Source organism: Protopterus annectens, chromosome 5.part1, assembly GCF_019279795.1.
Source record: "Protopterus annectens isolate FY-2018-M chromosome 5.part1, PAN1.0, whole genome shotgun sequence".
In the NCBI taxonomy this organism is placed as follows: Eukaryota; Metazoa; Chordata; order Ceratodontiformes; family Protopteridae; genus Protopterus; species Protopterus annectens.
Window position 1 is genome coordinate 681499669 of NC_056736.1, and position 12134 is coordinate 681511802.

The 12134-nt window shown below is 39.8% G+C and overlaps 1 protein-coding gene across 1 annotated transcript in view; it reads left to right on the forward strand.

Annotated features, from left to right (window-relative positions):
- Positions 1-12134, forward strand: part of LOC122803256 (retinal guanylyl cyclase 2-like) — a 665947-nt gene that overhangs the window by 279093 nt on the left and 374720 nt on the right. The gene's annotated exons all lie outside the window — the stretch shown is intronic.

Below are 12134 nucleotides of genomic sequence, written 5' to 3' on the forward strand. Positions count from 1 at the left end.
TATTATTGTAAATATTCATCTTCACATTTTTCCCATGGTAGGATGATAGCTCAGGCTGTAAAGGCCTCTGTCTCAAAGGTCCAAGGTTCATTCCTCACCTCAAGCTTGCTGCCTGGGTATAGTTTGTATGCACTCCTACTTCGGTCTGCATTCTGATTTCTTCTTCTAAAAAACATGCTTTTTGACTGCATGCTCTAAGAACATACACTACAGATGTTGCATTTACCTTTACCCTTTTTACTTGTCTTGCTGCAGAAAAGGATCTAGCTTGGTCATCTAGTTAACAGATAAATAGACCAACTTTATGGTGCTTTGGCCAACTGCTATGGCCCAGTAGTCTGCAGACCTCTACAAGAGTGAAAATAATAGCTACAATCATTTTGAACAGATTCTTGGATGTTCTGATGTAATGTCACTTGCTATTCTGGCCCTACACAGACACACACACACACACGCACACACACGCACACGCACACGCACACGCACACACACACACACACACACACACACACACACACACACACACACACACACACACACACACACACACACACGTGCGCGTGCACGCACACACACACACACACACATATAAACTCACAAAATTCTATGTGAGCTAGGAAGTATGGTTGAACAAATCTATCTGATTTACTTTATAGTGGGATTAGTCTGGCTGTTGGCACGGAGGGTTAAGCCTATGAGCTGTAGTGATCCTAATTCAGGGTTTCATTCCCACAGCCCTCATTTGTCTACTGTGTGACCTTGAGCAAATCACTTTATAAGACATTGCTTGGGGGAACAGGGAATGTGGGCTAGAACCTTCAATGCTCTCCTAGACTGCAGGCCTAGTAACTACCTATGAAGTTATGATGATATCTACTGTAATGGTGTCAAAAGTTAATTTGATTCTAACAAATGTCTCATGTATGTAAACTACAACCCTATAAATACCATTAGGTACTACAAATTTAACTTTTTGATGCCTCCTTCACATAGTTAGTATTTTATAAAAATGACAGTAAATTAAACAATGTCATTAATTTATGTACATCTGAAATTCAGTATTACCTCCATTATGAAATGAATGGAAGATGCTAAACATAGATGCTACCATAAAAATATACATGACCTCTCATACTCATTGCAACCCTAGAGAGGTGAATATGCTGACATTCATATATAGTTGACATCTTAACAGTAATATTAAACAACTGCAAGTACTGCATGCAGAAAAATTCTCAAGTCACCCATCACAATATAATTTTTAAATCCTACAAACATTTTATAAACTTTGTTGGTGCATGACCTTATATTTTATTTTTCCAGGTAATTTTTTTACCATGCTGACTAGCCCTTTCACTGCACATTTTTTGTCATAGTTGTTATGTTTTATTAATTTTGGAGACTTACAGTTTCCTATCAAATTGCTCATCTTTACTGAAATGCCAGTCCTATATATTCAGTTGGAAAGTGCTCAACAGAGCATTCATGTCAAGAATCAAGCATTTTCCTGTATACTTTTATTTATTTACATTTCTTTCTGGGGTAGAGCATTGATCGCCAAGGACCTTTTAGGCTCATCTCAGGAGCATTGCCTCATTAAGGGATTTGGTCAGAGTCACACAGTTAGGCAACACAAGCTGCAGGAATCAAACCTCGCACTACTGAACCACAGGAAACAGTGCCTTAATCCTCTCAGCCAACTGCCAGATACTCAAATAAAACAGTCCAGCAGTTTTTACACTATTTTTTCATATGGCAGAAACTGCAAACCCATTTTCTTTATTCATTAATTATATCTCTAGTTTCAGTACTTACACACCTTTATTCATCACTAAATCTAGACTACACAAGCTTATATCATATTCTAATTATGCTATAATCTTTATCTATATAAGAACAACATGACTTCAGGACCCCTAAAGTTAATATGTCTTAGAACGGATTGCAGTATTTTGTGAATAGAGATATAACTTTCAGGTGCATTTTCTTAAAATTTAAAATGCATGCCCATCAGATTTCCCACATCTTAGTATTCATCATAGCTGTTGTTATATCATTTAATTTGCAGTCACTACGGTAGAAGGTATTGTTTTAAACACCCCCTTAGTTAAAGTCATAGTTCTTGATCCCCCACTCCTAAAGGGCAATTGATATGCTCAACAGAGTCAGTAGATCTTGTGTGATACTGATTATTGATTCATTGGCATGCCTGATATACTTTACATGTCATTCTCTCTCTCATACAAGCCAGGGGGGCTATAAGGTGAGATAAAGGGGTCATATGAATGGTTTCAATGTAAAAAAAAAATCTGTTTTATCTTCTTACGAAATGGGATCATTGAAATGTGAAAGTTCTGTTTTGACACTGTCAGTAACCTACTGAGAATATTTGTTTAGCTCAACTAGGCAATGAAAAAAAATACTTAGGTTTGCTTTATTGCACTTCTACTGAAACTTCAGTTCCTAGATAGCTGCAACATCCTCTCAAACTAAAAGCAGTTAGTAATTTTCCGAAAGAGTACCCAAGAAAGGTAGCCATCCATACCCAAACTCATCTAGTACTGAAAAATAACATATGGTACTCAATATTTCATGGAGAAAAAAGGGGACAACAGGTAGGAATAAAGGGTGTTATCTTCTGACAGATACTGAACACCCTTTCACCAAGTGGACATGTTCAGTCAAAACCTGTTCCATTCAAGTAGAGAAATAAATCAGAAAATGGATTTTCTTTGCTTCAAACATGTCTGTCTGTCTGTCCATCCATCCAGTTTGTGCTAACCTCATTTATACATTAACAGATTCTGTAAAACATTGGCTCTTGTGTAATTGTGGGTTGTTAAGATATGTCAATTCTTTTTCATGTTACAAACAGCATTAATGTCTTAAGAATAAATAAGGCATACCTAAAGTTTTTCAGTTGCAGATCTTTCTCTTACAAAGCTATTGTCTTCTCTTTTATCCGAAAATAAAGTTTACTTTCCCTTGTCTATCAATATTATTCAGGTCAAGGGACTTATTAATCTCCTTACAGCATAGCCCCTATCTAAAAATTCCCTTCTAAGGTTGTATGTCACTCTGCCATCTCCTTCATATACCTAGGACTTTTACAGGATCAGAATCTAAACTTCAAACTTCACATTGACACAACCAAAGCTAGGAGCAACCAAATATTTTCTAGGCATGGAAAATCTCTCATTTTTTATCTCCAGACACAGGGAAAGGCATTTTATGAGCCAGCTTAAATATCCTCTCCCATTAATTGGTTCAGTCTTAAAGAAAAGCTTTGCCTCACAACAAAATCCAATGAAATATGCCCTTTCATCTCAGTGTCACCAAGAACAGAACACTACTGCTCAGAACTCAAACAAAACAAACTAACCATACCTCTCCACTCTGCAGATTTTCACAGCATGTATTGATGGTGTGTTCCTCATAACATTTGTGGGGTTTTTGGCAAATTACTAAGAAATGATGTCACTAAATAATGGCATACATGTCCCACTGTCTAGAATGCCTCTGCTTCCCAAAAATAACACTGTTTCTCCTATCTATCATTTTTATTCACACATTTTCAGTCACAACTGTGCAGTCATCCTGCTGTATGTACCTGTACTTTGTAAATAAACACTTTATTAATGTATAATAAATAAAACATCAACAACATTTAATCTCATTTATTACTTTAACTCTGCTGATGATCATGAACTCCCTGTATCAGCATAACTCTGAAGACAGTGTTAACTACGTATATATTAAAAAGCTAGTGTTTCAAGAACGGTGAGAGGAGTTAACAGTAAAACAATTTGCTTAGATCAATTTCTAAAAATTTGCTAAAAGTGTCAATTTAATTATATCAACCAGGAGTTTTTTAACTGAAACTAATACTGGCAATCAAAAATTCTAGATATTACATCATCACTCAGTAGCGGGGATGTGCTGTAATACATTCATAAATTTAACCCAAAGAGGGGAAGAATTGTTAGCACATTTGGTACATAATAATATGTAGGACCTGTAAAAGTTTACCCTTATGGATGAGCCAACTATGCAAATCTTTAACTGTATTAAGGTGATTTCCATGGTGAAGTAATGTGAGCTGTAATCATTGCTGAGAGCTGGAGTAGCCAAATTCATCCCTCCTGATTCACTAAAACCCTGAACATGGGGAAGACCTGTCCACAAAAATGCTTTTACACATAGTAAGCATAATTGTAAGACACGGTTCTCCTAAGTGACAACATAGGATCAAAATTTATAAATGGTTGGGCAGTCTCAAAACTTAAAGATCACATTAGGGTTTGGGGAACCACAACCCTGATGTTTAATAAAATAGTAGACGCAGTGAGTCCCCTGTGCATCAGCCAGTCCCTCTGTGTATCAGCCAGTCCCTCTTGTGTATCAGCCAGTCTTCTGTGTGTGGTAGTGATCAGGCCCCAATACCCTGATGGATAAAAAGCATGTTTCTTCATAGAAAAATTGGAACTCACAAAGTTTTCTTATATCCCTTAAGATAACCCTGCAAACAGTTTAGGGTTTTTTATTCTAATATCTGGAAGCCAGAAGTGAACTCATACATTTACCTGCTCTCTTGATAAGATTAAGAACAATAAAAGAGAGTGTTTATTTATTGTATTTTATTGTATTTATTTTGTATTTGTTAATCAGGACAGAGTACTGATTGCCGTACACCTCTTTTCAGACTCAGTCTGGGAGCACTGTCTGGTTAAGTGAATCACTCAGAGTTACACAGTTAGGCAATGGAAGCCGAGGAAATCCAACCCTGGACTACTGGACCATAGGAAGCATCTTGTTAACAGCTCCTTAACCCCCTCCACCAACTACCAGGCAGGAGTAGGTACTACAGGTGTGAACACAGTTATGTGCACACAGGAATATATGGTAAAAAGGGAATTGACTCAACTTATATTTCAGTCACAGAAACTTTCAGAAAGTTCCATGTGCTTTGGAGGACTTCAAAAGACTTTATAGTTCATACACCATTCAGATTTGAAAGCCGATGTATACCTTTTCCACTAGAAGCTGGGTCTTTAATAGGAACACCCTCTACTGAAAAATGAGGATTATCCTAGATAGCTATTGTAGAACCTCAAATTCCAGACCAGTAAAGAGTTTGGGTGAGAGTCCTAAGAGCTAATTAGGTTTGCATAACAGAGTGCAATATTCTTAAACGTTTAGGAGGCGATATCAAATAACAACATAAACTCCAATGTGAGAATAAATGCAAAAGTTTCCCTTTGATCAATGCCCACCTACACTCTGATCAAAGTCAATAAAAGTATACAGTATAAAAACCTTAGAGTGCAGATCTCAACCAGGTATTCCAAAGCCCAAGAAATGAGTAAGTACAGTCCTAATTTTCTGATTAACCCTTTTTCTTCTCCCATTCCAAAGGACTCTATTACATTAGCAACATTCTTCATCTAACGATTGGTCTTCTGAGTGAAGGTATGTCTGAAAAAATAGAAAAAGCAAGACAGAAACATTAAATCTTCATAGATGAGGTGCAGCCAAAGAGTGACAAATGCAGACACTGCCACAGATGTACCCAAAGTAATGCTTTGGCCCCAAAACACCAATAGTCAGTTCCTCCTAGTTAGATCTGACGACAAACTAATTACTGTGGAAATCCACCTCTCACCCACACCACCAGCAAAGGTAACCTCCATGAAAAACCTCCAAAGCTGACTTTGGGCTACTAAAAACAGAGGTGGCTAACTTCATGGCACCCATGCAAATGGAAAATAGGTGCACGACCACCGGATCATACACCAGTGCACTGTACAAGCACATACATAAGTGCATGGAACTAGCCATACCCAACAGAACCAAGACCCTCTCCTCCAAAAAAAGGAAGCCAATCTGGTGGTCTCCTGCCATTAACAAACTCTACAACAGAAGGAAGAAACTGCTGCAGAAATAGGTGAAGTCCCAAAACTGGAAAAACTCCCTTATTAGCCTCAAAAAAAAAGTTGAGATCCCTCATCAAAACCTCTAAAGCTAGCTATGAAGGCAGAATTGTGACAGACACTAAAAACAACCACAAAGCCTTCTACAGTTATATAAAGAATCTCCATGGCAATACCCAGATTTGCTCTGAGTTACTGCACACTGGTACCTCTTATACAGAGCCAGCAGATATTGCCAACATACTGGCTGACATATTCAGTGCCAACTTTACCCCTCTCTAAAGGACCAATCACAATACCGGAAGAATGCCAGGCACCCAGCATTACAGCAGCACAGGTTAAAGCTGTATTGTCCAAGGCCAATAATACAGCTTCCATGGGACCCAACAATATCCCTGGCTGTGTTCTACATGAACTAGAAAGTGAACTGGCACCACACCTGTGTGCCCTGTTCAATCACAGCCTCACCTCAGGCTTTGTCCCTACAGAATGCCGCACTGCTACAGCCATCCCTCTCCATAAAGGGGGAGTAACTACAGACCCTGGGAATTATCTCCCCATTAGCCTGATGAGTCTGATATGTAAGGCTATGGAGTGCATCATCATGGACCTAATTAACAAGGATATAGGGAATCTCCAAACTCTGGATCCCACGCAACTTGGTATTGTGAAGGGTAGATCATGCCTGCTCAACCTGGTTGACTTCTTTGAGTTAGTCACCAGAGCTGTGGATGAGGGCAAGGCAGTTCATACAGCCTACCTTGATCTGGCCAAGGCCTTTGATACCATTCCCCACTCAGAAATTATTGATAGACTCACCAAACTAGGCATCAACCCCTATATCACTAGATGGGTTACAAACTGGCTCACAGATAGAACCCACAGTATGAAAGTAGCAGACTGCCAGTCAGACTGCTGACCAGTCACGAGTGGAGTCCCACAGGGATCAGTCCTGGGCCCTTTCCTGTTTGGCATCTACGTCTCAGAAGTCCAGGCCAACATGGAGGGACTCTGGCTGACCAAGTTCACAGACGATTGCAAGCTGGGAGCCATTATTAACTCCCCAAGTGATGAAGACATCCTATAGAAAGGCCTCACTGAGACCAATGACTGGTGTCAAAACCATGGCCTTAAGCTTAATGCCAAAAAATGCATTGTCATTCTCTTTGGTAAAAACTCAGTTCCCACTAATTACCACATTGATGGTATCCCACTGAACACTGAAGGCATTATAAGAGAGCTTGGGACACAGGCTGACAGCAACCTCTCCTTCGACCACCACATTGCCACAGTGGTCAGAAAGTCCTTCTATGTTGCACATGTCATTACCAAGGGTTTTGCATCCAGGAAGAAAGCGGTCATCATCTCTCTCTACTCTTCCCTCATTAAACCAGTCATTGAGTATAATGCCCATTTGGCATGTACCTCACTAAACACCTGCAACAGCTGGAAAGTACCACAAAAGTACCTCATGAAGAGCATCCTAGACCTTAAACACATGCCCTACATGGACAGACCCAAAAAACTGCAGCTATTCTCTCACTCATATCATCTATTAAGAGGCGATCTCTGCTTGACTTACAAAGCCATGTCTGACCCAGCCCTGTTAGAAATGTTACACCTAAAGAAATCCCAATCCCTCCACACCACATGCTCCAGGGACCTCAACCTCATTACCACAATCATCAGAACATGCTGGAGGGACAGGATCATAACCCAGAAACTGCCCATGGTATGTAATAGACTTCCCATACATGTCAAACAGAGCACCTCACTGGCTCTATTCAAGAGAAATCTTGATGAGTGGATGGGAAATAGAAAGTTCACCCCAGGGATCACTCCAGTGGTTCTACTTGATAGAGCCACCGGGAACTAACAGCAGCATGATGCCAGGGCACTTCTATGGGCTAGGCTTGTAAAGGCTCCAGGGTTGTTGCCCTAGTACACACCTATGAACCTATAAGATTCACTTGCAGCATTATGTGAACTTCAGAGTCAAACTTTATGCCCAGCTTGCACAGGAAGATTCTGGTCAAAATAAAAAGTAACCACAGCAGATTTAAGGGAACACGCCACTGAGTTAACAGGAAAAAGTTCAGTCTTACATACATTCTCTCTAAGCTCTGAAAAAAAAACACCCAACTTTTTTAACTACTTATGGAGCTTAGTAATATCCTTGACAGGGTTACTAGCCAGAACCAAAAAGTCATTAGCAAACAGCTGGGCACTTATTTGTATGCCAGGAAGTGACTAGCATGAAGAGTCTGTGAGGACTATTGAACAACATATTAAGGGGTTCGATAGTTCACAAAAAAAGGCCAGGGAAAGGGGGCCACATTGCCAAGTACCTTTGTAGATAAAAATGGGTCAGAAAGGGTACCATTAATAAATATTTAAGCTTGAGGTGAATATCAGAGAACATTGACAGAGTTAATAAAATCAACTGGAAACACCATGACTCACAAAACTCTCCAGACATAATTCCATTTTAACAGAATAGTAAGCCTTTTCAAAATCAATAAATGATGCCAAAGTTGGCTCAGAGACATTTTTGAGATCTTGGCAGTATAGCAGGAGAGTCTATACATGTTCACCATTACTATGTATTAACACCTGGGCTGGTCCTGAAATAGGGCAATACAAATCAGCACCTTACAATGGACAGCAAAACCCAATAAATAAATAAATAACTCATAGTGCAGGTGTTTTAGTGTTTTGCCAGATGTTTTTTAATAGGTCCTATATGCATGTGCTGTAGAACTTTTACTCACTGTTTCTACCTTATTTACTATGACTACTAAGGTAAAGACATGCTCATAGGTACTCCATGAGGATCCTTATAACCCTAGCCATGCATATCCATTAGGTCTTTAGCCCTTATATTTTAAGTAAGGATACCCAGAGATAAGCAGAGCATTTACATGTCACTGCTATCCACGAGGGACAAGGATGTTAAACCAAGGCTGAATTTGCAGTTACCCACTCATTCATCCAGATGACATTTGAACTGTGTAAGAGAAGTACTTTGCTTTATGTGGAGAGGAAAATTATTCCAAGGAAGCGGTATATTCTGTGATGCATATCTTTCCCTCCACCATGTTCTATTTATGCATGCCCCCATTGGACTTGCAAATGTGCAGCAGGTCTGATGGGATAGGGTATATTGTGACAGGATAGGGTATATTATGGCGGGATAGGGTATTTTGTGACAGGATAGGGTATATTGTGATGGGATATGATATATTGTGATGGGATAGGGTATATGTGACAGGATATGGTATATTGTGACGGGATAGGGTATATTGTGACAGGATAGGGTATATTGTGACCGGATAGGGTATATTATGATGGGATAGGGTATATTGTGACGGGATAGGGTATATTGAGGCTCTATATCTGAGGCAGAGATTACCTCTTAGTAGCCTATATGACACAGACAAGAGGGACAAGGCTTTGAGATGTCTGCCTTATTCAGTAATAATGTTTTATGTTTCCATCAGAAGGGATTTAGACCCTTGATTTTCTTACTAAGAAAGCATTATGGGCATTTGATTTTTGTCAGATGTTTGGATAGGCACATACTGAAGAGGGCATTATACTCAAAGACTGTTCTGATAAGTGCAGAATGCAGTAGAATGAGCACATCTCTGGACATGGACTCTGCACCCTTCGTAATAAGCCGTGCAATGAAAAATCACTTTCTTAACCATTACGGTATGTGTTGATTGAATGACTGTTTTTTGTTTACATGGTTTCCCAGATCCCAAACTACTGGATCAGTTTTCAGGGGTGTGTCATCAATATGATAGTTACTAGAGACTTCTTGCTTGCTGAAAGATGATATTATACATTTCTTGGATATTGGTTTAAGAAAGGCTCTCTCTTGGAGGATTTTATTGTCCTTTGGAGAGGTTATAATAGCACCAAGTTACAATCATCTGCAGACTTGGCCAGCCATAAAACAGTGACAGTAGTTTTGACCTCTGAGAAGTAAATGTGAAAGAAGAGTAGCCCAAGGACTGAACCCTGAGGTACACAACTAGTGACTGGTCTTTTGCAAGAGGTCAAGCAGCCCACCCTAATTGCCTGGATTCTATTTGTGATCCAATTTGCTATTCAACAAATTACATAGGAAATAACATATAGCTGTGATACTTTATCTATAATATCTAATTATGGGATGGAATTGAATGTCTTTGAAAGGTCTAGATATGCGAGGCATATTGATTTGCCTTCATCCATTGTATCAATATCCCTCTCAAAGAAAGTAACCAGGTACGGTAGGCAGGACCCACCCTTGACAAACTTAAATTGACTAAGGTCAAATGTTTGTAGGTTACCTATCCTTTCCATACCCTTACAGATGACTAAGGTGAAATGTCTGTAGGTTACCTATCCTTTCCATACTCTTACAGATGACTGAGGTGAAATGTCTGTAGGTTACCTATCCTTTCCATACCCTTACAGATGACTAAGGTGAAATGTCTGTAGGTTACCTATCCTTTCCATACCCTTACAGATGACTGAGGTGAAATGTCTGTAGGTTACCTATCCTTTCCATACCCTTACAGATGACTAAGGTGAAATGTCTGTAGGTTACCTATCCTTTCCATACCCTTACAGATGACTAAGGTGAAATGTCTGTAGGTTACCTATCCTTTCCATACCCTTACAGATGACTAAGCTGAAATGTCTGTAGGTTACCTATCCTTTCCATACACTTACAGATGACTAAGTTGAAATGTCTGTAGGTTACCTATCCTTTCCATACCCTTACAAGTGACTAAGGTGAAATGTCTGTAAATTACCTATCCCTTCCATACCCTTACAGATGACTAAGGTGAAATGTCTGTAGGTTACCTATCCCTTCCATACCCTTACAGATGACTAAGGTGAAATGTCTGTAGGTTACCTATCCTTTCCATACCCTTACAGATGACTAAGGTGAAATGTCTGTAGGTTACCTATCCCTTCCATACCCTTACAGATGACTAAGGTGAAATGTCTGTAGGTTACCTATCCTTTCCATACCCTTACAGATGACTAAGATGAAATGTCTGTAGGTTACCTATCCTTTCCATACCCTTACAGATGACTAAGGTGAAATGTCTGTTGGTTACCTATCCTTTCCATACCCAACAGATGACTAAGGTGAAATGTCTGTAGGTTACCTATCCTTTCCATACCCTTACAGATGAGGTCGGCCAGGCTTATGAGTCTGTAGTTTCTTGGGTGCATTGATGTTCCCCTTGGTGCAGAGAGATGGTAGCTGCTGTCCTCCTTTTTTCTGGCACAAAGTCTATTTGTAGTCTGACACTGAATAGCCTCTGTAGAGGGTTTTATAGGTCCTGTTTCAGGCCAGCCAGTAAGCAGCTCAGTATGCTATCTGGAACACAGAAGCAGTGTTCTTGGCCTTGGATAGTGCCTTGAAGACTTGTTCATGGGAGATTTGAGGGATGTGTGTAGCTGTAGGTAGCGTACCTTTCAACTGTACAGATTTTTGCAGAATGTCCAGATTTTGGCCTCATATTTTGAGTCCATTTTTCACACAGCAAGAGGTTCTCCGTTGTCTGCATGTCCTCCCTGTGGTCGCTGTGGGTTCCCTCGGGTGCTCCGCTCTCCCACATCCCAAAGACATGCTGCAGGTGGATTGGACACTCTAAATTGGCCCTAGGTGTGCGTGTGAGTGTGCCAAACTCCACTGCCATTCAATGTGCGGACAAGGTGATCCGCTGTGGCGACCCCTAACCGGGAAAAGCCGAAAGAAGAAGAAGATTTTGAGTCCATTTTTCATAAAATTGTGGTTCTCTGGTAAATTAGTAGTAAATCATTAAAGACTGAAGTTTGAAAATAATGACAGCTGTTTGAGTTTCAGACTTCATATCCTTTAGAAAATTTATGCTCATGCAAAGCCTGCTATTCTATCAACTTTCTAAGTTTGTAAGAGTAATATTTCAAAATTGTCCCTATTTTGAGGGGTTTTGTCCCATTTTTATTCATGGATTTGTCCAGATTTCTTGCTCTAAGAGGTTGAGAGGTGTGGTAGGTAGGGCATCTAGGAATGCAGGCAGGGAAATGGATCGAAGTTAGAGCTAAACTTGTCTTGTAGTAGACTGGCTATGTCTTCTGGGTCCTACTATATGATATGTATTATTAGCTCTGTGCAGTGTTGGATGTAGTTTCTAAGGTTTCTAACACAGGTAA